This window comes from Nicotiana sylvestris, chromosome 6 (genome assembly GCF_000393655.2).
Source record: "Nicotiana sylvestris chromosome 6, ASM39365v2, whole genome shotgun sequence".
Classification (NCBI taxonomy): domain Eukaryota; kingdom Viridiplantae; phylum Streptophyta; class Magnoliopsida; order Solanales; family Solanaceae; genus Nicotiana; species Nicotiana sylvestris.
Window position 1 is genome coordinate 111573712 of NC_091062.1, and position 27704 is coordinate 111601415.

The 27704-nt window shown below is 36.6% G+C and overlaps 1 pseudogene; it reads right to left on the minus strand.

The window, feature by feature from the left end:
• LOC104242477 (bifunctional monodehydroascorbate reductase and carbonic anhydrase nectarin-3-like) overlaps positions 1 to 26173 on the minus strand; it is a 42074-nt pseudogene extending 15901 nt beyond the window's left edge.
• Positions 26174 to 27704: the final 1531 nt, after the last annotated feature.

Here is a 27704-nt window from a genome sequence, read left to right on the forward strand (position 1 = left end):
TTTTCAGGCGGGCTCCTGACTTCGACTACAACTCAAAAATATAACACCTCCATTCTCCAAGCGGGTTCCTGACTTCAACTTCAACTTGAAATGACAACAACCTCCATTCTCCAGGCGGGCTCCTGACTTCAACTTCAACTTGAAATGACAACAACCTCCATTCTCCAGGCGAGCTCCTGACTTCAGCTACAACTCAAAATGTAATACCTCCATTCTCCAGGCGGGCTCCTGACTTCACTACTTCCCAAAACATAATACCTCCATTCTCCAGGCGGGCTCTTGACTTCAACTACTTCTTAAAAATATAGCACCTCCATTCTCCAGGTGGGCTCCTGCCTTCAATGACTTCTAAGAAATGCGTTTTATTGCTGTTGCTCCTTCCTGCCTCCTGAACCATTTTTCTTCTAACTTGAAATTATCTTATTTCAGAACTGCTTCCCTCAAAACTGGTGTTTCATTCCTCTGAAAACTGCTGGGGATAACACTGGTGTTTTATTCAAAAATATGTTATTTTCCTCCTTCAAAGACTACTTCCCTTAAAGTTGGTGCTTTCCTTCCACTGGAACTACTTCCCTTATGACTTGTGTTATCTTCCTTCCGAAATTGCTTCCTTTAAAACTTGTTTGGCCTTCTTCCGAAAACTGCTGGGGATACCATTTTTCCCCAAACTTGTGTTATCTTTCTTCTTCCCCAAGTGGGTACCGGACTTCCAGAAAATTTTCAAAATGAAAGAAAATTTTCTGCCCCAAAGCTTGTTGGGGATGAGATTATTTGTTAGGGATGATATTCCTGCTGGCGATCATATTCCTGCTGGGGATGGTTTTCCCCCTCTTCTTTCCCTGCTCCGTGTTGTCCAAACCTCTTGGAACTTGGTCGATAATCTGCCAGGGATGCTCTTGTTTCTTGACGATTCTTTATTCACCAATTGTTGGTTCCCACTTTTCTCCATACTCTCCCCGAAATCCTAGACCAATCCATCATTTGGTCTTGCAACGAACGTCTTTCTCATTCCATTGCATTATCTTTGGCCCGTCCTATCCACATTGTGTTTTTGCACCATCTTGGCAACTGATAATAAGCTTTGAAAATCCTTTTCAAAAACAAACTGCTGGGGAGATAAAGTCTTTAAAAAGAAAAAATGATGAATTCAAGAAAATAAGAGAAGAATAGTTTTCTGAAAAATGTTGGGGAGAAGAAAAAAAAAAGAAAAAAAAAGGAAAAGAACTTATCTGAAGGGTACAACCGATCCCAATGATCACGTCGTGCATTTTGGATTAACCAACCCAGTCTATTTATATCAATCAATCTTTCTGATGGCCTTACTTTGTTGGGGATATGTAAGCGCCCAATTCTTTTATCGACTCAACATCTTTGCACTGCTTGATGCCTCGACGGATCCTTTCCGTCAATCTTATCTTGTTGGCCTCTTTTGACCCCTTGTCGCCTCATAGTGCCCTTCGAGGGGTTTTCACTAATAAGACTCTCTCATTTCCCTCAACTCCCCTCGCCTTATGGTGCCTGTGAAGGTTTTCACCGATAAGACTCTCTCGTTTTATTTCTCACAACTTTTGTCGCCTTATGGTGCCTGTGGAGGTTTTCACCGATAAGACTCTCTCATTTTATTTTATTTTTTCAGCTGGGGATTGGAGTGTTACTGATATGACTCTCTCTGCTGGGGATTCTTTCGGCTATCAATTCATTTCCAGCTTATGATCCTCTTTTCTGCTGGGGATCAGAGTGTTATTCCCGACTTCTATTTGCATGACTTGCCACTTCTCGGATACTGATCGGGAGGTCTTTTTTGGACATCAATATGAGTTTTTGTGTATGGCTAAAAGAAAAGGGGTATCAAAAGGTTCAAAATAATTTTGATGGGTAAAACATTACAACTCTTGGAATCAAACTTCCTTCCCAAAATTACAAACACAACTTCTGCCCCAGTTTCTTGCTTGGGGATTTTTATTTTTGTTACACTATGACCGAGCTGTGAGGCGCCTACGTATCCTTTTTGAGGAATCAGGTCAAACGTAGTTCCCAATTCCTTTGTTTTTCTTACGACATTACAGGAAGGAAGGAGCAAGCCATCTATTATCTCAGCAAGAAGTTTACAGGCTATGAGGTTAAGTACACTCAACTCGAGAAGACATGTTGCGCCCTAACTTGGGTGGCCCAGAAATTGAAGCATTATCTGTCATCATATACTACTTATCTCATTTCACGCTTGGATCCACTGAAGTATATTTTCCAGAAGCCTATGCCCACAGGGAGATTGGCGAAATGGCAGATATTACTCACAGAATTTGACATCGTCTATGTGACGAGGACGGCCATGAAGGCCCAAGCATTGGTTGATCACTTGGCTGAGAATCCTGTTGATGAAGAATACGAGCCCTTGAGGACGTATTTTCTTGATGAATAAGTGATGCATATAGATGAGTTGGAAATGACCAAGGAACCAGGATGAAAGCTTTTTTTCGATGGAGCCGCAAATGCGAAGGGAGTTGGAATAGGAGGGGTACTTATTTCTGAAACAGGGCATCATTATCCTGTTAAGGCTCAGCTGCGTTTCTATTGTACCAACAATATGGCTGAGTATGAGGCATGCATTTTGTCTCTACGACTAGCTGTAGACATGGATGTCCAGGACGTCTTGGTCTTGGGAGACTCGGACCTCCTGGTGCATCAGATTCAAGGTGAATGGGAAATAAGGGATTTGAAGCTCATACCATATCGACAATGTTTGCACGATCTGAGCAAGCGATTTCGATCAGTGGAGTTCAGACACATCCCAAGAGTTCATAATGAGATTGTCGATGCTTTGGCCACCTTAGCATCAATGTTGCACTACCCAGACAAAATTCATGTTGACCCGTTGCATATTCAGGTTCGTGATCAGCATGCTTATTGCAACATGTTAGAGGAAGAACTGGATGGCGAACCATAGTTCTATGATGTCAAGGAATACCTCAGGATGTGGATATACCCGGAGCAGGCCACCGGAGATCAAAAGAGAGCCATTTGGCGACTGTTAAATGGATTTTTCCTTAGTGGAGGAGGGTTGTACAAAAGAACATCAGATTTGGGATTGCTGAGATGTATAGATGCTAGTCAAGCCACGACAGTTATGACAGAGGTACATGCTGGAGTTTGTGGGCCACATATGAGCGGATATGTATTGGCGAAGAAGATTCTTCGAGCAGGGTACTATTGGCTCACTATGGAGCGTGATTGTATCAGTTTCGTGCGGAAATGCCATCAGTGTCAGATACACGGAGATCTGATTCATTCTCCGCCAACAGAATTGCATACAATGTCAACACTATGGCCATTTGTTGCCTGGGGCATGGATGTCATTGGACTTATTGAGCCGGTAGCTACCAACGGTCATAGGTTCATTATGGTGACCATCGATTATTTCACTAAGTGGGTTGAAGCTAAAACTTTCAAGTCGGTAACCAAGAAGGCAGTGGTAGATTTTGTTCATTCCCATATCATCTGTAGATTTGGGATCCCAAAAGTGATCATCACGGACAATGGTGCTAATCTTAACAGCGGTTTGATGAAAGAAGTATATCAACAGTTCATGATTACACACCGTAATTCCACACCATGTCGTCCCAAGGTGAATGGAGCGGTCGAGGCGGCCAACAAGAACATAAATAAGATACTGAGAAAGATGGTAGAAGGGTCCAGACAATGACATGAGAAGTTACCATTGGAATTGTTGGGTTATCGCACTACTGTTTGTACTTCAGTAGGTGCAACTCCTTATTTGTTGGTATACGGAACTAAAGTAGTGATACCGGCAGAAGTTGAAATTCCATCCCTTCGGATTGTCGCTGAGGCTGAGATTAATGATGACGAGTGGGTCAAAACCCGTTTGGAGCAGTTGAACTTGATTGATGAAAAGAGATTGGCAGCTGTGTGTCATGGCCAGTTATATCAAAAGAGAATGGCAAGAGCATACAACAAAAAGGTGCGTCCCCAGAAGTTTGAAGTGGGCCAGCAAGTGCTGAAACGCATCCTCCCACATCAGGCAGAGGCAAAGGGCAAGTTCGCCCTGAATTGGCAAGGGCTATTGATTGTAACTAGAGTGTTGTCCAATGGTGCTTTATGTTTAACAGATATCGAAAGGAAATGCGTCGACATGGCTATCAATTCTGACGCAGTTAAGAGATATTATGTATGATTTCTATTAATTGTAATTGTTGTTTGTTTGCATTTGGCATGGTATCGGAGAATGAAATGATGGAGGCAATTTGTTCTTCCATCTAAATACTTCAACCTTTGCTTCCCCTTTTGAGCCTTATTTATTCTTTCACACCCCTCTTTTGGAATCAGTAATGAAAAGAAAGAACTCCTTCCTTCCTGTAATGTCGTGTTGCCCCAGTACGCAGCCAAACGAATTCTCCAGGACCGTTAGATAAAGAATTAATGGTCTTCCCAGCTCAGGTGGAACCAACACAGGTGGATTTGATAAATATCCTTTGATTTGGTCAAATGCTTCCTGACATTCTGCCATCCATTCTACCGCAGCATCTTTCTTCAGTAGCCGAAAAAGGGTTCACAAGTTGCTGTGAGTTGAGCAATAAACCTGCTGATATAATTCAACCTTCCCAACAGACTCATTACTTCTGTCTTGTTCTTCGGCGGTGGCAAATCTTGGATGGATTTGATCTTTGACGGGTCTAACTCAATGCCTCGCCGACTGACGATGAATCCCAACAGCTTTCCAGATGGAACACCAAATGTACATTTGGCCGGGTTGAGCTTAATATCGTACCTTCGAAGTCTTTGGAAAAACTTCCTTAGGTCTGCTACGTGGTCTTCCTGATGCTTGGATTTTATGATCACATCGTCCACGTATACCTCAATCTCTTTGTGTATCATGTCATGAAACACAGTAGTCATTGCTCTCATGTACGTTGCCCCAGCGTTCTTCAAACCAAATGGCATTACCTGGTAGCAATAAGTCCCCCACGGCATAACGAAAGCCGTCTTTTCCGCATCTTCTTCATCCATCAGAATCTGATGATACCCAACATAGCAATCCACAAAAGACCTGATCTCACATCCGGCACAATTATCGATCAAGATATGGATGTTGGGTAATGGAAAGTTATCCTTTGGGCTTGCCCTGTTCAGATTGCGGTAATCGACACACACCCTGATCTTCCCATCTTTCTTCGGCACTGGCACCACATTAGCCAACCAATCAGGATATCGAGTGACCCGAATAACCTTTGCTTGCAGCTGCTTGGTTACTTCCTCTTTAATCTTCACACTCATGTCTGTTTTGAACTTCCTCAATTTCTGCTTGACGGGAGGGCATGCCGGGTTAATGGGCAATTTGTGAACCACTAAAATCCGTGCTTAACCCCGGCATGTCATCATACGACCATGCAAAAACGTCTTTGAACTCAATAAGTGCTTTGATTAGTTCTTCCCTGATATTCGGTGCAATGTGGATGCTTATTTTAGTTTCCCTGATATCATCTGCATCCCCTAAATTGATGGCTTCTGTGTCATTTAAGTTGGGCTTGGATTTCTCTTCAAACTGGCTTAACTCTCTGTTTATCTCTTCGAAGGCTTCATCCTCATCGTATTCCGATTCATCATCATAATCGACCTCTTGTACAATTAGTTCGGAATCAGATTGATTTTTTAGACTAAGTTGAAGATCTGTTGTGCATGCCATGTCATTAGAACCAATATAAAGAGAATTGTTCAGAAAGAGAAAAGAAGAAAACAAAATTAAAACAAAATAAGAAGAGAAAAGCTTTAACTTTATTAAAATACGGGATAACAGAGTTTCACACTTTGCCGAATACAAAACAAAACTAGATTACAACCCTGGAATAATCCAAAAAAAATAAGAAAGAAAAATCAGAGCCCACTACCAAGACTCCCTCCGAGTAGGAAGGGGAGTAGCCATCCAATTGTTGATATTTTCCCTAGGCCCCACAAACTGTACATCTAACCTACTGGACCCTTCTCCAGCTTCTATCATGTTGACATCGGCGAACAGCCTTTCAAAGCCCTCATTCAAATCTCCATCTGGCCCAATCAGTGGTCCGAGAACTTTCGGGACCGACAACTTTCTGATACCTGCTCTGACAAATGATCTGGATAGGCGCGGGATTGGCTTGGGAAGGACCCAGACTCTTTTCTTCAACTTGCGGGCCCGTCTCATATCTGCCACTGTAGGCTTGAACCCCAACCCAAAGGTATCCATATTTTTGGGCAAAGAAACCGGCTGAACAATACCCTGAAGATCAGCCCCTAAACCTTTGCCTGGCACAAACCCGTTCTTCAATATCTCCGAGGCTACCATGACAGTTGCAGCTGCTATTTTGGGAAGTGGGATGCTTTCACCTTCGGGAACTTTGTCCACTAAAACCGTATCGAAAACCTGGTAAACCCACGGTCCCTTATCATCATCAGTCTCTATGAAGGGTACGATGGCATCACTTACGGCGCTTGCATTGTCTTCCCCATGTACTACGATCTCTTGCCTATCCCACTCGAATTTGACCACCTGATGTAATGTAGAAGGCACTGCTTTGGCGGCGTGGATCCAGGGTCGCCCCAACAGAAGATTATATGACACTGCCACGTCTAACACTTGAAACTCCATGGTGAACTCGACTGGACCAATTGTTAATTCAAGTATGATGTCACCCACTGTGTCTGTACCACCACCATCAAACCCTCGAACATAGATGTTGTTCTTGTGAATCCTATCACCATCGACCTTCAGTTTGTTCAATGTAGTCAAAGGACAGATATTGGCACTGGAACTATTATCAATCAGTACTCGAGTGACTACCGAGTCTTTGCACTTCACGGTCAAATAAAGGGCTCTATTATGTTCTGTACCCTCCACGGGAAACTCGTCGTCTGAAAAAGTGACCCTGTTGACCTCGAAAATCTTGTTTGCTATTTTCTCCAGATGGTTCACAGATATCTTATCCCGAACATGGGTTTCGTTCAGAATTTTCATCAATACCCAGCGGTGCTCGTCTGAATGGATCAACAACGATAACAATGAGATCTGTGCCGGGGTCTTCCTCAACTGCTCCACAATGGAGTAATCTTGCACCTTCATTTTCTTTAAAAATTCTTCCGGCTCTTCCTCGGTAACTGGATTCTTTGTCGCTACTGGATTGACCCTTCTTAACTCTGCGGGAGCAAAACACCTTCCCGAACGAGTTAACCCCTGTGCCTCACATATTTCCTCCACAACTTCCTTCCCCTTATGCATTACCATTACTTGACTGTAGCTCCATGGTACAGCTTTCTCGCTGATTATCGGCAACTGCATTACTGGCCTGATAACAACTGGTCCTATGCATGCCCCCTTCATGGCTACTGGCTTGCTTGATATCCCTTGCATTGTTACTTTGACCGGCTCTGGATTCTTGGCAACATCAGACGAACTCTTCCCCATCACCACCACTGGCTTGCCTTCTACCCTTTATGACTGTACTACCACTTTTCCACTGATCGACTTTTCTTTCGGACTGGAACGGATCATCATTACCATTTGTGAGGGCTTCTTGAGCTTCCCTCCTTCGTGCACTAGTTCGATCATATGGGCTTCATGGTGTGCCGACAATGGGTTCTCATTGATGTTAGGTGCCTCTGGCTCCTGAACCTCGATCCTATTTGTGTCAATAAGATCTTGTACGGTAGTCTTCAACTTCCAACACTTCTCAGTATCATGCCCAGGATCCCCCGAACAATATTCACAGCTTACCAAGTGGTCCAGATATTTGGGAAGGGTATTTGGCAATTTGGGCTCCACAAGACTCAATAGGCCTAACTGCCTCAATTTATGGAATAGAGTAGTATAGGTTTCTCCCAGCGGAGTGAATGTTCTCTGCCTCTGCACCCTTTCATTCCTGAAAGTCTGATTCCCACAGAAACCTGGTCCCGAAGGATTCCTGTAGGCCCTTGGTGGTGGATATGTGTTTTGTGGAGGTGGATATGTGTTTTGTGGAGGTGGATATGTGTTTTTTGGAGGTGGATATGTATTCTGGGGAGCCAGCGCATGCCATTGCGGGCGAGCCGGAGGCTGGGTGTAAGTTTGGGCGTGATGGACAGAGAAATGTGGCTCTTGTGGTGGGTAGTAGGGCTGTGGAGGGCTGTATGGAATGTGTGGGTAATTTGAGTGATGGGGTCTAGGTTGGTAGTGAGGGGGACCTCTGGATCTGGACCAAGTACCTGCCTTGACTGTTGCAACATCTTCCCTTTTCTTCTTTCTGAGCGCACCTCCCGTGCCGCTCTGGATGGCCTGAGTGGTTGCTTTAATCGCCGAATAGCTTAGGATTTTGTTGGACTTAAGTCCCTCTTCAATAATACCGCCCATTTTTACTACTTCGTTGAAAGATTTTCCAACTGATGTCACCAGGTGACCGAAGTAAGTTGGCTCCAGAGTCTGCAGAAAGTAGTCCACCATTTCCCCCTCTCTCATCGGAGGATCAACTCTTGCCGCCTGCTCTCTACAGCGGAACCCAAATTCTCGGAAGCTTTCCTCGGGCTTCTTCTCAAGTTTCAGCAATGTGAGACGGTCAGGGACGATCTCAAGGTTGTATTGGAAGTGGCCTGCAAAGGCTTGTGCCAGATCATCCCAGGTGTACCACCTGCTAGGATCCTGTTTTGTGTACTATTCCAATGCAGACCCGCTTAGACTTTGACCAAAATGAGCTATCAACAGCTCGTCTTTTCCCCCGGCCCCTCTCATCTTATTGCAAAAACCTCGCAGATGTGCCATTGGATCACCGTGCCCCTCGTATAGATCAAACTTTGGCATCTTGAACCCTGCCAGCAATTGAATGTCGGGGAATGGGCACAGATCTTTGTAGGCCACACTATCTTGGTTGCCTAACCCATGGATATTCCTGAAAGACTGCTCCAGGATTTTAAACTTTCGAAGCACTTCATCTTGCTCTGGGCTCTTAGCCGGCTTTTTAGTCTCTACCGGGATCTCGAAGTGAGTATTATAAGTATGAGGCTCGAGTGCTTTGAAGGTTGGTTCAGGGGGTAATATTGGTTATCGTGAGCCTGAAACAACAGCTCGCTGGATGATCTTTGCAGCATGGCTGGTGGGGATGCCACGAAAACAGGAACATTTGGTGGAGGAGGGTTCTGATTGGGTTGTGAAGCTTGGGGATCATAGGCATTTCTTCCCTGATAGTATTGGTGACTGGGGAAGCTTGTCGAAGGGCCGGGGGAGGGTATTCCGGCGTGTGTCCTGGTGGGAGAGTGGGAGTAACGGGAGGGTTAGGCACTTTTTGTACCCTAGCTAAGGCCAGCTGCATTTCTTTCATCTCCTGTCTCATCTTATCCATTTCCTCCTTCAGCATTTGATTCTCCGTCCTTTCATCCTCGACACTTTGGTCTGAACTAGTCATGCTTTTTAGTATGGGCCCTTTGGATCTTGTTTGGTAATGGTAATCTGCCAGAACGTTCTAACAAACTAACTGGTTCGAAATCTCTGGAAGGACAACAAACTTGTTAGTGTTAGAGTTTAACACATATTGCAATTTCACGTTGGGGGATGCAATGTTCCTAGGCAGTTTAACCATTTCTAACATGTCTTTGCTTCGACCGCATGCGTCATTCCGGCTTACTTTGTTTGTGCCTCGTTTAAGTGTTTCTGAAACTTTCTTTATCTCTCTTTTTATTTCTTTCTTTTCCTTTCTTTTATTCACTTTGCCTTTTCTCTTTTTCTTTTTAGTGGTGGTCGAATCTTATGTGGATTGCCTACGTATCATATCCCCGCATGAATTAGACCGCGCGTAGTTCTACCACAAGTGCGGAAAATAAAGACACCATTTTTGGATTTTTCAACCTTTACTAGCAAAACGTTTTATTACAAGGCAAAACATTTTTGAAAGGAAATTGACAGACTTGATACAGACTACAGACTTTATGCCAAAAAGGGAAATACAAACTTCGACGGACAACAGACTCTGAAGACAAGGAAAATACAGACTCAAACTATGAATGTTTCAGAGTTTTGAATTTTAGCGCCCGCGGGGCGTCGTTCGGCCTCGCCGCGGGCTTTGGTGCAAGGCCCCTTTGCAGATCTTTCAAATCTTCCATGATCTGGTGGACATAAATCATTATTGAAGCAAAGAAGGTGGTACGGGACATATCCTCACAAGCTAGGCACTTTATGGTGATGTAGTGCCCGATATCGTCGATTCTTCCCTTGATTCTGTCCCTTTCCATAAGCAATCGCTCTATTTGTTGATTTCGCGTCCCCAGCATTTGAGCATTGTAAAGGAGTTGATCCTGAAACTCATTCATCTGTTTCTCCATTCGGGCCATTAGATCATAGTAGCGCTTCCTATCTGCTCTGGCATCTTGGGCTTTTCTGAAGATCCGCTCTTTGAGAGTGGATATTGTTTCTCTCAATATAGCGATGTTCCTTTCGTAGTCCCTCTTCATTTGTTGCATAGACCGTGTTCGCTCTTCTGCCTTCTTTATCCATTTCACCTGGATTCTCGCTAGACCAACTTTAGATTTTTCCATGTCTTCTTGATACTCGAGGACTTTCTTCTTTAGACCGTTTATGAGCCTTTCATCAGCCCGACTTCTCTTTGGGTTTCTGGTAGCTATTTTCATTTCCTGGATTTGAGCTTTGAGGACCTCGTTTTCCTGAGCTAGTTTTCTCTTTTCTCCCTCATCTGCAGCGATATGCAAATCTTTCTCAAATTTCAAATCTATAACTTGTTTCTCCAACTTGCCTATTGTAACCCTGTACTCGTGCTCTTTAGCCAACCAATCCCACTGTTCTTGCGACGCCTTGATGAATTCCTGGAGATGGGGTCTTTTAGCCGGCCTTTCGTGCTCAAGTTCTCTCATGTACCAAGCAAGGTATCCTGGCGCCACTTCGCCTTTGGCCTGATCCTGCACGCAAGTATCTGCTTTTAAATATTGGCATTCACTCCAGATTTGACGGACTCTTGCTTCAGGGAACTGTCCGTCAGGGCTAATCTCAATTACTTGAGCACTGAGATTTTCCTCCTGTGGCACTGTTTGGCATCTCCCGAGTTGTCTCAAAACCCGATATGGCGTGTAAGGCGGAATGCTCTTGAGCCCCATCAATAGAAAGTGGGTCCTAGCTGCCGGCATATGGATGAACTCGTTAACGGGCAACCATCCTAGTGTCCACTGTATTTGGCTGGCGGTGAGGGTCCGAAAGAATGATGTCCACGCCGTAACTCCCTCGGGTAGACTGACCCCCTTGATTCTTGTGTAGAACTCTTCTATGCAAGTTTTCTTCGAGGAACAATAACTCAAGAGCTGGGAACGGTGGCAGAGATGCTCAGTCATCCATATTTGTAGCAACAAGTTACACCCCTCGAAAAAGTTCCCTCTGGCTTTGCAGGCTGTGAGAGCTCGGAAGATATCAGATACTATCATAGGCGCAAGAGTGCTTTCATCTTGAGTGAGCAAGGTACTGACGACCCCGGCTATTTTCAGATCAATGTTTCCGTCTTTCCTTGGAAATACCAAAAGGCCCAAAAAGGTTATCATAAAAGCCACTCGTCTATGCTCGTCCCATTTCTGACTGTTACTTTTGTTGCATAACTTGTTACCCGGGTTGTTGAATCCTCCGACATGACCGTATCTGTTGTATATGAAGTGCAGATTACAAAAACCTGCGGCCAAATCTGGGTTATGGACCGTCCTGGGTATCTTTAACGAATCTAAAAACCGATGCACAGTGACAGCTCTTGGAGCAACCAGGTATTTTTGTCTCAACGGAACTTCAGCATTTCTGATGTACCCGGCTATTTCCTCCAAAGTCGGGGTGAGTTCAAAATCGGAGAAGTGGAAGACATTGTGTGCCGGGTCCCAACAGGTGACCAAAGCTCTTATGATATCCCCCCGAGGCTAGATTTCCAATAAACCCGTAAGACCTTTTAGATATTTCTTGACCTCATCTTGCCCTTCACCACCTAAATCATCCCACCATAGCCGCAACTTGAAAGGGATTTTAGTCATTATTAAAAAAGGTTCATTTTGCATCGTGCTCATCCTGCACATTTATTAAGGTGATTAAGCAAAAATAAAATTTATTTGACTCAACCAATTGGCTATTTTTATTTTTTCACAGATTAAAAGAAAGATCCGGTTCCGAACACGACCTTTCAGCACTTCGGGAATGAAGATTTTGAGGCTGGGTGAGTCAACCGGTCAAAAATCCAAAAAATGACTACTAGTGGCCGTTTATGCAAAGTCAGCCTTCCGGCGTCCCTTTTGGGAACATTCGGCTATTTTGACAAAAACGGCGTCACCCGACTTATTTATGACGAAAATTAAAATTTTGACATTTTTGTAAAGGGGAGGTTGGACCCGATGAGGGTTGCCTACGTATCTCGCACCTTGTGAGAATCAAACCGGCGTAGTTCGGGTAGATAAAACAAACTTCTTTTCAAAAAAAAACAAGACTCTTTTCAATGGCAAATAAAACCATTTTTCATAAACAAAACCCCTTTTTTTTTCATTTTCTCAAAAATTCGACATAGTTTTGACGCTATTTGGACATTGCTTTTTTTCAAAACAGGCGATTAACTACCTCTATCTCTCTTTCCTCAAAGTATTCAAAAGCCGGTCAGCATGCAAGTCCGAAGCAAACAAATGCACATGTAGCAAGTTGGATGTATCAGGATGGTCTTTTGTCATTTTGGTACATCTGTACTAGACAGACCCAACCCCTGTGTTGAGCCTCCAAAGTCAAATGCACATGATACAAACAAACGTTCCTACTAGGGATCCGGCATGAAGCTGAGTTATTCTAGGTTCGTAACCTGAGTATTTGTTCTAGACTGTGTACCCGAGCGGACAACTCGAGTCGAGGAGGGGGCTACGTACCGGGGACCCGCGAGATCGTCCGGCTTTGTAACTTTTTCGGCCTCTTTCTTATTTCAGGGTATGACACTAACAGAATAGGGAGTCTCAACCAGTAAGCACATCCCCGGAGGTGAGAAGAGAACGGTTTCGTAGCAGTTTATATACAGTTCAGATAATATCAAGGCGATAAAAGCAACATTTTGCACATTTAGGCCAAAACATGTAATAAGATCAAATAATAAATGAAGCCAAATAATAACAATTATTCCAGGCTCGAATTCTTGAACCCTGAACCAGAGATTCTGGGTTCCATCCCCAGCAGAGTCGCCAGAGCTGTCACACCTCCTTTTTACCTACACCCCGCAAAGGGGCGTAAAGGGAGTTTTTTCAATTAAAGGACAATCGAAACGGGATTTATTATTTAATTTAGAGTCGCCACTTGGGAGATTTATGGTGTCCCAAGTCACCGATTGAATCCCGAATCGAGGAAAAAATTAACTCTGTATTACAGTCCGCGAACCAGAAATCCGGACAAGAAATTCTGTTAACCCGGGAGAAGGTGTTAGGCATTCCCGAGTTCCGTGGTTCTAGCACGGTCGCTCAGCTGTCAAATTCGGCTTATTTATATGACTTTAACAATTATGAGCTTATATGCAAGTTTTAACTCTTTACTGCTTTTATTATTATCATTATTATTTTAACAGAGAATTGCAACGTTGTGAAGACGTATCTCGAACCACGTCACATCAATGTACCCGTGGTTGTCGACATATTTCGACTCCGTTGGGATTTGGATTTGGATCACATAAATGTGCACCCGAATTTGAGAAGGTAATGTTATTTAAAGTACGCGCCTAAATAGATTAACGTGTGGTTATTTTGGGAAAAAGGTCATAAAGTTCGCTAAGCGGCCGATCCCGAGTTCTAAGTAATTAATACATACATTTGTGAGGGCCCCGCAATCTATGCGTTTTACTAGGCGAGGCTCATCTCGTTTATTTTAAAAGGACAATCCTAAAGTGACTACATTTTTCTATTAAGTTCGTCTCTAAGCTCGTGCCTCTTATTAGTTATTAGATTAAGACAAATGCAAACGGAAAATTGCAACCGAGCTTGCTCAAAGGGAGATTGTATCGTTCCTTGTTCTATTAGTTAATAATACTAAAGTTGAGATTATGAATTGAACACGAGATTGACACACAGCAATATCAAAACAAACTAACTATTCTTTGATTAATTTAAACTAACATTATTAGATGAATGGGTTATTAGAAGACCCAAATGTAATACCAAGCCATTTTTGAACTCTTTTTACAACTGTCGAAAATACCTCAGTATTTGAAAATTGACGTTAGGCTAACATTATTCAAGTAACCATTTCATTAGCTTTGAACCTATATGATGATACCTTCAATTCATTTGAATCCAAAAAAAAACTTGGAAAAACGGTAGCTCACATGGTCTAGATACAGTCCAGTTAGGTACATTTACACGAACCAGTCTTATTACAGAAAACTAAACATTATACATATGCAACCATATGACTCATTAATCAGTCAACTACATATTTAGACAAAGAAAGGAAAACTCTATTCGAGCACAAATCTAAACAGGAGGAATTCAACAGGAACAAAGCCTGGTCAACACTTCATTTCACTTCAAGCCAAGAGTGTACAAATGTGTACCTGGAAGGAATACAATGGGGAAGAAGAAGAGAGGAAGGTCAGCAGCAGCAGTAGCAAACATCAGTTGCAACATCAATGCAACAAAAGATAACCAGCAGCGGCTCAGGAAACCAGTTAAAATTCCTAGCAATACCAATAACAACACAAACACCCAGTAACTGACCCCAAAACAGCTTGATAGCAACCAAATATCAATCAAAACACAAGCAGAAACACCCCTAGAATTCAGTTATCAAGAAAAACTCGAAAATACAACTCCACAGTTAAAGCTGAAGCTCTTTTCAGTTTCAATGGGATAGCACTAGTTGAGCTAGACTAACTCTTAAAACTCTCTTCCAGTTTTTCAGAATGTTCAACACCCTTAAGATTTCCAGAATGTTCTCTTTTCTTTAACTGTGTCCAGCTCCTCTCCTTTATAGCCAAACTTTTTTAACCCTCTAGCTCTTAGGAGCATTCAGCTAATTAAGAGAGTGTTTCTGCCCATGATATTCCCTGACAGCCACTACTACATGTTTTTCTCTTTTTTAATCCAAGGATATGGGTGACTTAACTTATTTAATCAACTTCCCATGCCATTAAGCCTTGTTCCCCACTATTACTAAATAATTCATTAGTTTATTGGTACTTTAGTACCCTACTGTCAGACCACTAAATTTAGGCCATTCTCAAACCTTTTAAATCCCAAAATACCCTCCTAGAGTCCCTGAAATTGCAGCTATAACCAATTCTCCTAAGTTCTGAATGCAACCTTATGACTCACTACTATCTAGTTGACATTATCATACCAACACTGAATTCAAACCAATGTCAGATTCATTTTAGACCCTAAACAGTAGGATTCGATTCATCAATTGCTTAGGCTTGAATCAAATAGCAACAAAATAAAGGCCAAGGCTTTTAATGACTCAGAACACCCTTACAGGGCATGACACAGTAGGTTCAGGTGACAACCAAAACAACAGTTGTGACGAAGCAGTTCAACTGACCAAGCAATTCAAAACATTTCAAATGACCAAGCAATTCAAAACAATGTGACGAACGACTAAGCGATTCAAATACTGTGATGAACTAATCCTTAATTTTAGCGACCGGACAAACTTAATTTTAACGATTGCGAAAATCAGAAATGTTTAAAAACAAATCGACAAATTGACTAACTTCAACAAGTGACTGAAATTAACGAGTCAACACCAATTACCAAACCAAAACAAATTGACGAGAACTACTAAACTACAAACATGAACGGATTAATCGACGAAACTATTTATAATGTATGTTAATCAATCAGAAGAAAACTGGACCGAAAAAAAAGGTCCGAAACAGGAGAGAAATAAATTAAAAGGATGATGAAATACAACGAGGCTCAAACAGATAAACAACAAAAATGGAAAAGAAAAAGAAGACAAATACCTCAAAATTACAGGCTGAAACTCCAAACAGTTCCCCTTTCACTTCGACTCGAATTTTTTGAGGTCCAAACGGACCTTAATCGAGTGTTCTCGACTGAAATCACTCGACTGAAGTCGATTAGGAACCTCAAATTTCCCCTTCACTCGGACCGGCTCCAGGTTTGATCCTCCTAGGGGTCTTCAATCGATTTAAAATCCGACCAGTTCTAGTAAGATTCGAGCCACGGTAGGGTTGTTTGGGAACGAAAGAGGTCAGGTGGAGCTGGGGTGTGAACTTGGGGCTGGTTGGGTAGTTTTAGGGTTTGCTCGAACCTTCGACTGAAGATTCGAAATGAACCGGGATGATTCGAGGTTAAAGGGGTAGGGATTTGTGTTGAGGGTGGTTAGAAGTTTCAGGGGTGTGAATTTGGTAGTCATCGGAGGAGGTGAGGTTTTAGGCTGATTCTTTGATTGAAGATTCGAGAAGCTCGGGGATGATTTGAAGCAAGCCGAGTGTGGATTTGTGGAGGGGAGGGTCAGGTGGTCAAGGGGTGTTATTTTCATGGCCATCGGAGCCGGCGCCGCCGGGTTTACGGCGAAGGGGCGGGGTGGCGGCTCTAGGGTTTCGAGGGGTCGTCTCTGAGAGGTCTGAGAGGGACAATGGGGCAAGGGGGTTTGGTTTAGGGGGCGGGGTATGATTTAGGAATATATACCATGTGGGGAATTTAATCCCGGCCGTTAGATCAATTAAGATCAACGGCTAGGATCAAGGAGATTAACCAATACGGCGTCGTTTGGTTTAAGTAGGGGGTCGGTTTGAATCGGGTAACGGGTCGGGCCAGGGAATGGGTAAGGGAGACGGCTTTTGAGCCATTGGATCATGCAGGATCATCGGCTATGATTGATTGCCGTTGAAACGACGTCGTTCGAACGTCTCTGAGATTTGGACCGGTCTGGGCATCTGTTTGGGCCTGATTTTGATTTTAAAAAGTCGGCCCAGTTCCGAATTTATTCTTTATTCTTCATTTCTTCCTTTTCTTTTATTTTCCTTTTTAATTCCTATTTTACAATCAAAATCCTAGATTAAATCAAAAACCAAAATTAGCTAAAAAAAATACTAATTGACTCTTAATAATAAGTAAAATCTAAAATCAAACACTAATTAAAACACAATCACATAATCGGACATTAAATGCTAAAAATGTAAAAAATACACATTTTTGTGATTTTCGTTAATTCCTGATTGTAAAATTAAATCCTAAATGCACATGCAATACCTATTTTTGTATCTTTCTTAATTAAAGTAGAAATAAGCACGCACGGACAAAAATACAAATATATCACAAACAACACAAAACTATTTTATTTTGAATTTTTGGGAGTAGTTCTCGTAGGGCAAAAATCACGTGCTCACATAGAATTTGTTTTTTAAATTGTTTGAACACATTATTTCTAAATATTGTAGTAATATTTTTACTGTCATTTTAGTTCTTTACGTAATATTTTAAAAAACAAAAAAATAATCTCATCTCAAATTCAAATAATTCTTATCATTCTATTTTCTAAAATGGACCGCATTTTAAAAAAAAAATTATGCTATGCATTCAAACTCAAACTAACTGCACTCGATTCAGATATTAATCATAGAAAAATATTTTCTTAATTGTTTGAATATATTATATCTAAATGTTGTAATAATATTTTCACTATCATTTTATTTATTTACATAAATTTTCTTTCTTTTTTAGTTTTAAGGTACAAATTTAAGTTTTGTAAAATTACCTATATTAGAAATTTATTTTGTAATTTAAAAATTTATTTTTTATTATTGTTTTATTTTTCATAAGTAAGACTTCAATTTTGTGGTATTATCCATAATTTGAGCATTCACATCATAGTGTTAAGAACTTTCTAATCTCAAATTCAAATAGTCTTTTCTTTTAATTTCTAATAGTAAATTTCTAATAATTTAACATAATTTTGCTATTTTTTTAATCTAATATATAGTCTTATTACATTTTATGCGGCTTTTCGCTAACTTGTAAATTTATTTAATATCATTATCAACTACTTTTTTTTAATAATATAAGATAAATATATAATTTTTTTAATTATGAAATAAATATTTATTTTGTTTTAAAAACATTGCTCAAAAATTTTAAATTATTTAAATTTAATAATATTTTAAAGTATTGTGTATTTATTTTATTTTATTTTCTAAAATTATGATTTATAAATGTCCTTACATTATCTCTGATTTATTTTTATCGTTCAATTTTTTTAGTTTTTGATTTTAACTATTAGACCTAAGTTATGTGGACTTATATTATAATTTTTCTTAGTATAATAAAAAAAATTATCTCAAATTTAAATAAGTTTTACCTTTTTTCCTATGATAAAAAATCTGAATTTTCATTTTTTTCTCTATTTATTCTTTATTTTTGATTTTATATTATTCAATACCTAATATTATTACATTGTCATGTTAATTTTTATTAGCCTGTTTGAATTAAGTATCTATTTTTACCACACCCATTCTAATATAATATAGATAAAAGTTTAAAAACTTTCTCATCTCAAATTTAAATAATTTTTATAATTCTATTTTCTTAATTGGAATATATTTTCAAAAAATTATGTTATGCTTTCAAATTTAAACTAGCTGAATTTAATTCAAATATAATCATAGAAAAATATTTTCTTAATTGTTCGAACACATTATATCTAAATATTTTAGTAATATTTACGTATAAAATATTCGTTTGCACGATTTATTAGTATTAATATGAATTTATTATTCTTGTTATTAAAATATCTTTTGTTAATTATCTAATTTTTCTCTTACCTTATAAATAATTTGTATACTTTATGTAAGATCTTATTTTGCTGCTTGAAATTATTTAATTTTTAAACTCAATAAATCCTTAATATCTTAAGTAAATTTTAGTTTTATTTTATATTTTAACTTACTCCAAAGTATAAATAGTTATAGGTTATCTCAATTTACGTCTTTATATATTTTTATTTTTTTCTATTATAGTGTTTAATTAATTTTTCACCTCCATATTTCTAGCTAATATAGAAAAAAATCTATGAGCAGATCAATATATAAATATAAATATAGATATAGATATAGATACAAATATACATATAAATTTAATTATAGATATATAGATTAGATTGGTCTAAGATCTATTTAGATTATGTATAAGATTCATTAAACTACTTCTATTAATTATGTTTATATATATAATTTTTAGTTATTAATGTTGTCCTAAAATTGCAAGTGGCTTTATTTTAGCTTGCCACTTGGCTTAACCACAATGCATACTACTCTCTTTTTAATATAATTAGTATTAGTACCCCCGCGATGGGCGGATAATCAAAAAGAATGATCTACACCGTAAAGTTTAATATGTTAGTGTTAATACCATCTTTACAATCAAAGATTAAAAATATTTTAAGACTCAAGTAAAACTTTCATTCCATCTCCTAGTAAATGTTCTATAAAAAATAATGATACTATACAATTTGTTTGATATGGATGTTCCACGAAAAATAATGATGCTATACAATTTGCTTGATATGAAACATGTGCTTAAGGGAATATTTTTGTAGCAAATGCTCATGATATATTGCAGTGCATTTTTCAAAAGTTATCCTTTGTATTGAGTCAATGATAAAGGAACATGAATTATGTCAAACATTAGCTTATTCAGAATCAAAATGTATGCGGCAATGCATATGCAAAAACTGATTTCCTGCTAAGGCTCTCTCTTTATTATTGTCTGGCATATGTGGTAATTGAAACTTTTTACTCTTTCTACCATTCCACGGGCTTTGTCTATTAGCCTAACACTGTCTAAAGCCAAAGTTGAGGCAGAAAAGGGACTGGTCAATTGCGGAGAGCTAATAAATTTAGTTATTCAAACCATAGATGAAGCCGGTGGAAAGGTTGATTATGCTGAGGTGAGAACTTAAACAATAATAATATATTTCATATGGATATAAACAATAGAATACCAACTGGGAACTCAATATGTTCCCAATATCAAAAATTGATGGAACCCCTGTAATTTTTAGTTTCAATATATGCTTGATGGTCTTAATTTTTAGATTGTTTGGTCCAACCACAAAGTTTTTCATAACGTACAATCCCATTTCATGTATTTTTGTTTTGAAAATACGCATAACAGCTCTTCCAATAGTTGCATGAATTCGATCTCCCTAAAATCAAAAATGTGAAAAGAAATTTAAGCTAGTAAGGCGCATAAGTTGAAGAAACACATCACAACTCGAAAAAAAATAACAACATGTAAAAGAGTATGCACATTTTCATCTTGAATAATTAATTCAATTGAATTAGAATTTTCTTGCTTAATATATTTGCTTGCTTAATGAAAATTGCATCCCTCTTTGTGTACGTCCAACATATTCTCAAAAAGAGAACATTTTTAGTTTATAAATAATAAATTATACACAAAATTTAATTAAAAATACTTATAGTAATGTATATAATACCTATATTAATGTAAATTATTTGCAAATAAGGTCAGATACAAAGCTTGTACTAAATATAGAATTATTATTTCAACTTAAAATTAATGTGTAAGATACAAAACGAAATTTTAGTTGATTCTTTCTCAAAAAAGAATACCTACCATAACTAAATTATACACAAATTTAAGTAAAGATACCTATAGCTATAATATATTTGTTTTCTAAATGAAAATTACATCCCTTGTGTACGTCCAACATATTCTCAAAAAGAGAATATTTTTAGTTTGAAAAAGAATAAATTATACACAAAATTTAATTAAAAATACTTATAGTAATGTATATGATACCTATATTAATGTATATTGTTCGCAAATAAGGTCAGATACAAAGCTTGTACTTATTATAGAATTATTATTTCAACTTAAAATTAATGTGTAAGATACAAAACGAAATTTTAATTGATTTTTTCTCAAAAAAGGATACCTACTATAATTGAATTATACACAAATTTAAGTAAAGATACCTATAGCTATAATATATTTGCTTGCTTAATGAAAATTGCATCCCTCTTTGTATACGTCCAACATATTCTCAAAAAGAGAACATTTTTAGTTTAAAAAATAATAAATTATACACAAAATTTAATTAAAAATACTTATATTAATGTATATGATACCTATATTAATGTATATTGTTCGCAAATAAGGTCAGTACAAAGCTTGTACTAAATATAGAATTATTATTTCAACTTAAAATTAATGTGTAAGATACAAAACGAAATTTTTAGTTGATTCTTTCTCAAAAAAGGATACCTAACATAACTGAATTATATACAAATTTAAGTAAAGATACCTATAGCTATAATATATTTGTTTGCTTAATGAAAGTTGCATCCCTCTTTGTGTACGTCCAACGGATTCTCAAAAATAGAATATTTTTAGTTTAAATATTCAAATAATTGGCTTTGATTTATTAAAGAATGAAATTCATTTTACAGAAAATCTTAGACTACTACTTTCATTAAATATTTTTCCATTTATAATCCATTTTTTTTGTCTTAAAATTGCCAAGTGACTTCATTTTAACTTGTCACTTGGCTTAACCACATTGCAAACTACTCTCCTTTTAATATAATATAGACTAGTATTAGTACCCGCGTGGATGCGCGGACACTATTCATGTCAAATATTTAAGTTATTTTGATTGTATGTAAATAATCTTAAAATTTACACTTTTTCAGTAAATATAGATAATCATTGGATATTAACTACATGAAGAAATTTAACAATTTCTTCTATTTTTCTTTTTTGATATCATTCTTGCCGGTGTCATTGGATCCTAAAAATAGTCAGGAAGCAAAATAATAACTTATATTTATGGCAAAACAATCAAATGTTGAGATAATGAATGACTCTTTGGATAAGACTGAACTCTTTTACTACTACTTGAACTCTTATTTGGTGTGTTGATATCTCTTAAAAATATTTCTTTCTTAAAATTTTAGTTTCTAAAACATTATTTTTCAATAATAATTATTTTTATAATAATGTAATTGAAAATATTATTCTTAATTCAAAACTCATTTCAGTTGGCTATCTAAAAATATAAAAAAATTCTTTAGCTAGTGAATTTTTTTTAATTTATTTTGATATTTGACATTAACCATGTTAAATATCTGAGTTATTTGAATTATATGTAAATAACCTTAACATTTAAACCTTCTAAATAATTATAGATAATCGTCAGATATTAATTAAGAAACACTATATGAAAAAACACAAACATTTTCTCAATTCTCGTAGTGATAATTTTATTTTTGCACTATTCTCATTGGTGTCATTGGAACTTAAAAATAGCCACAAAGTGAAATAGTAACTCATATTTATGGAAAAGCACAAAGGTTGACATGATATAAACGATTCTTTGATTACGACCTGACTCTTATACTATGACTTGAACTCTTAGTTGGAATGATTTTATCTTTCAAAAAATATTTCTATTTTGAAATTTCAATTTCTAAAACTTTATATATATTATAATAATAATTATCTTTATAATGATGCAAGTGAAGATATTATTCTTAATTTAAAATTCACTTTAATCAGCTATCTAAAAATTTAAATGATTCTTTGACCGTATTTATTTCAGTATGACTCCACTTTAAGTTTATCGATATCTCTAGCCCCAGAATTTGAATTTTTAATATCCTATATATACAAAAAATTTATTCTTTATATATATATATATATGTATATAAATTATTCTTTGAATTATTAAATGTTAAATTAGTTGATTATTATTATAAAACATTGCATATATTGTCTTAAAATTGTCGAGTAGTTTATCTTTCGACATCATACTTGGCTTGACCTCAATCCAAACTACTCAAATTGCATTCCAATTCAAATTCAAATATCATATGAGTTTGTTAGTAATAGTGATTTTTTTAAAACGACACATAATGTAAATTAAAAAAAAATCGAAAATATCCTTATCTTATAATCTATATATTTGAGTTGGAAAAAAATATATTTGAAATCGATGAGATTAACTTTAAAAAATTTTATACTCAACAAAGATGAAACATAAGAAGAAATTTGTTGTCATCTTTTATTTCTCGTTTTTAGATTTTTCTAATATTTTTTTCAATATTTATTTTCTTTTATCTTATTTTTTATGTCATTATTTCTGTTGTTACAAAAAAATAATTTATTTCACTATAAAAGGATGAGTTTTAATAAAAATTGTCTACATATGAACTTTAATTATATTTTTAGTCTTTGGTTGAAATTATTTCATATTTTTCTTTTGGCTTTATCTAATCAGCTAAATAGGTGCTCACCTGACCACTTAAATTAAAAATATTGAAAGATGTGTTATTTATATATAATTCATATATAATATGTGTATAATCGTGTGTTGTCGGTATATCATCTATTTATATTAGCTATAAGAAGTAAACAATAAATATGGCCGGATATTATGTAAATATTCCATAAGATTTCGGTTTTTTGAGTTTATCCATGATATAACTTCTATTATAATAATTTTAAAACTACCTACTAATATTCAAAAATATCTTGTCTTTTTATTATCTTTGAATTAAAAAAATCAAAAAAAAATCAAAATAATTTATTTACATTTAAAAAAAATATATATCACGTTGTACCAATTTTTTCTTTATATATACTCTTTGTTACACTTAAAAGTCGCTATAGAATCTATCAATTAGAAATCAATTTATCTCTTGTTGAGTTTGAAAAAAAACCTTTCACATAATCTAATGATTCAAAACTAATATTCTTCAACAAAAAAAATATTATACCCTTGTAATATTGGCTTGACCACAGCTAAATGAAGGGCTTTCAGCTTATACCCTTCAATTCCTTGAATGTGCTAAATTAAAATTAATGATTGCAATTGTATAGCCAAAGTTTTGTTATTTGTTTGATGTTCATTTATACAAATTGACTCTTCAAACAAGTATTCTTCAAGAAGAAAAAAGAAACAATTTTATTTTTTTAATATTGACTGATTTTGTGATATTTCTTTCTCCAGCATGTATGTTTATTTTATTATATATGTAAGTAAACTTTTATTTGGTTTTGTAAACTCTTTTTTGTTATTTAGATAAACATAGACGTGTACCCTGTATATTATATTTATTTTAAAAGAATTTCGTTTTATTCAAATCTAGCTACAGTGTTTCAAAGAACTATACTTATAAGATTTTAAATGTGAAAGAGTTTTATAGTTATATGGAGTAGTTTTTTTTTTGCTAGAGGCAAAGTAGTATTTAAATAATTATAAAAAATAAAAAAGCTCCTAACATGATTGCATATGATCATTAACCGAATTAAGTATGATAACATGATAAAAAAAAGATAAATTTTATTTTTAATTAAATTTGAATTTTAGAAATTTATCTATAAATTTAAAATTATCTTTTAATTCAAATTCCGTATGTATGTATGTATGTATGTATGTATGTATGTATGTATGTATGTATGTATGTATATATATATATATATATATATATATATATATATATATAACTAAAATAGTCAAATATAGAATAAAGTTACCATAAACTATTGATATTTTATTAGCTTGCCACTTGGCTTAACCATAATGTCAATTATATATGGTAACTTTCTTGCTTTAATATATACATAGATAGATATAGATTTCTTAATTATTCGAACACATTATATCTAAATGTTTTAGTAATATTTACGTATAAAATATTCGTTTGCACGATTTATCAGTATTAAAATGAATTTATTATTCTTGTTATTAAAATATCTTTCGTTAATTATTTAATTTTTCTTTTACCTTATAAATAATTTGTATACTTTATGTAAGATAGATAGACATAGATATAGATCGAGATAGATAAGGAGAAAGGCAACACTTGATTACCTTTCTATCAATTGTCCAGACAACACCTTCGGTGCAAGGAGGTGTTGTAAGGGAGCCAATATACCTGAAATATTGTTTGCCATCCAATTTTATTTGATTTGGATCAATAGTTCCAGTGGCTCTCTCTATACCTTTTTTTATCAGCAGGAACTTTCAAATCATTCTCTATCTGTGATCAGAAGTAAAGCAATATTAAGAATCTGAAACATAAAGCAAGTGACCTTCTACAACAAATTAAATTATTTTATATTAAAAAAATAAAATATTGTCCTTGAATATTTTTGTGTTACATAAAATATAATTCTTGTTTACCATAGATAAGAAGGGATCAGGCCATAATCCGATCTCGTAGATGATTCCAATAACAGCAAACTTTCCATTATTGCTTTCATGTACCACAAATGAGACTCCAAATTAAACCTGCATTTGTTAATATAAATGAAATTGTCATGAAAATAAGATTTTTTTAAAAAAAAAAACTTAGAATATATGCATAAGCAAGGGCCTGCAAGGAAGTACGTACCTTTCTCCATTAACAGTGTGTTCAGAAGGTGTGTGCCAATGCAATTGTTTGAGTTGATATTGAGTTCCATTTATCTTCAAGTATCCTCCATCATCCCATCTCAACTGCATCATGAGCAGTGTTGTTTTCACAATATGCAATTATTATATACTCGTAGCTAGTAGTCTTTTTTCTTCTTACCATTATATCATGGCCTCTGTTCAAGAGGGTGGCATTCGATGGTTTGTAGTCCGTTTGAAGTATTCCCAACTTTGAAACTACTTCAGCCCTTAACTCAAAAAGATCAATAGGAGGCTGCAATTTGCCACTACAGTCTTTCCAATCTGGACGAATATTGCCCCAATTAGCTGGTCCATTCTCGCTTTTTTCATCGTAACTAAATTCACTCTCATCATCTACAATTGCCCAAACATAAACAAAGTTTTAACTCTGTACACTAACACAATAAATATTTTTTGCACTAGCTAAGTGGTCATCGATCTAAAAGATAATAACTACTAGTAACTGTTTATAAAAAGTGTGCATTAGTAGCCTAAAAATATAAGATATGTTAAGTATATTGATAGTGCAAAAATTATTTACACTCTCAATTTGTATGAGTTAATTATATTCCAAAGTAAAAAGGCATGCGCTAAAACTAAAAATAAAAAACAGATTTGGAAAGACACAGGAGATGCTATTTCTAGTGATCTTAACCTACCAACTTCTCCAGATCTTGCAAGAAATACACTTGAAAGGAAAAGAAACGAAATGAACAACATTTTAGCTTTTACTGCCATCCTCATTGTATCTTCAACTATTGAAATGTTTTGTAAGTTAGGTGAGCAAATGTCACGACCCGTATTTCCCCACCATCAGGAGTCGTGATGGTGCCTACTATTGGGAGCTAGGCAAGCCAAACATTACTTACTTTATCATTAACAACATAATCCTTTTTAATAAATATCAGCATTAAAATAAAAGCAACTGATTTAACTAAATAAGCGGAAGTCTTAAATTAACGAAAGCTGAATAGAAATGCGGAAGAATTCAACATAAGCCTCTACCCAAGACTGGTGTCACAATACTCACGAACTTCTAAGAATAATAAATACACTGTCTGAAAGAAATATATCTGTTTGTCTCGAATACAATGAGATAACAGTCTAAAGTAAAAGATCGGGGAGACGCCGGGCCTGCGGACGCCTGCAAGGCTACCTCGGTGTCTCGCTGGACTGAAGGCCTGCTCCCACGCTACTGCTGCTGCTGTCCAAAACCTAGATCTGTGCAAAATAGCACAGAGTGTAGTATCAGCACAACCGACCCCATGTGCTGGTAAGTGCCCAGCCTAACCTCGGCAAAGTAGTGACGAGGCTAGAACCAGACAACCAAGTAAACCTGTGTAGTTCGAATATATATATACAACGGAAAAGAAATACAGGAAGTAATCAATTAATAAAGGAAGGGGAACATGCTGTGGGGAGATAACCGTTTCAAATAAGTAATCTCAGATAAAGAAAGAAACAACAAGGCCAGAATATCAATAAGAATCAGAAATCACAAACTTGCACGGCATCACCCTTCGTGCTTTACTCTCGTCCTCACCAAATCAATCGTATCAATAATCATGTACACGACATCACCCTTCGTGCTTTTACTCTCTTTCCTCACAGTATAATCAATGAATATCAGTACGGAATGGTACATCGTACGGCACGGCATCACCCTTCGTGCTTTACACTCTTTCCTCACAATATCAAGCAGTGCACGGCATCACCCTTCATGCTTTACACTCTTTCCTCACAATATCAAACAATGCACGACATCACCCTTCGTGCTTTATCACTCTTCCTTACCCAAACAACAATCACAAATAAGGGGCAAGGAAGTAAACAAATAATGATAGAAATCCCTGCAAGGGAATGCAATTAAACAGTTAAATCCCGGCAAGGGAACAATATCAATGAGTTTCCATATCCCGGCAAGGGAGAAAATCAACAAAACAACGGAACGTCCCAGGAAGGGAATAAACCAATAACTCTTTCTCTTTATTTCACTTTCATCTCATAGTTCATATTATCATTTGAGCCAATGCTCCAAAAATTTAATTATCTCATATACCTTCACAATTTGTATTTCAACTCGAGCCAACGCTCCACGAAGTTCAAAGATCACAATTTCCTTTCACATACTCTTTACCACATATAGAAATCATCAATTTAAGTATGGAAGTTATAACAAAACCAGGATATTTGCAATATAAGGACTCACGGTCATGCTAGCCACCAATGTATAGATACTCGTCACCATGCCTATAACTCGACAATTAGCAAGTAG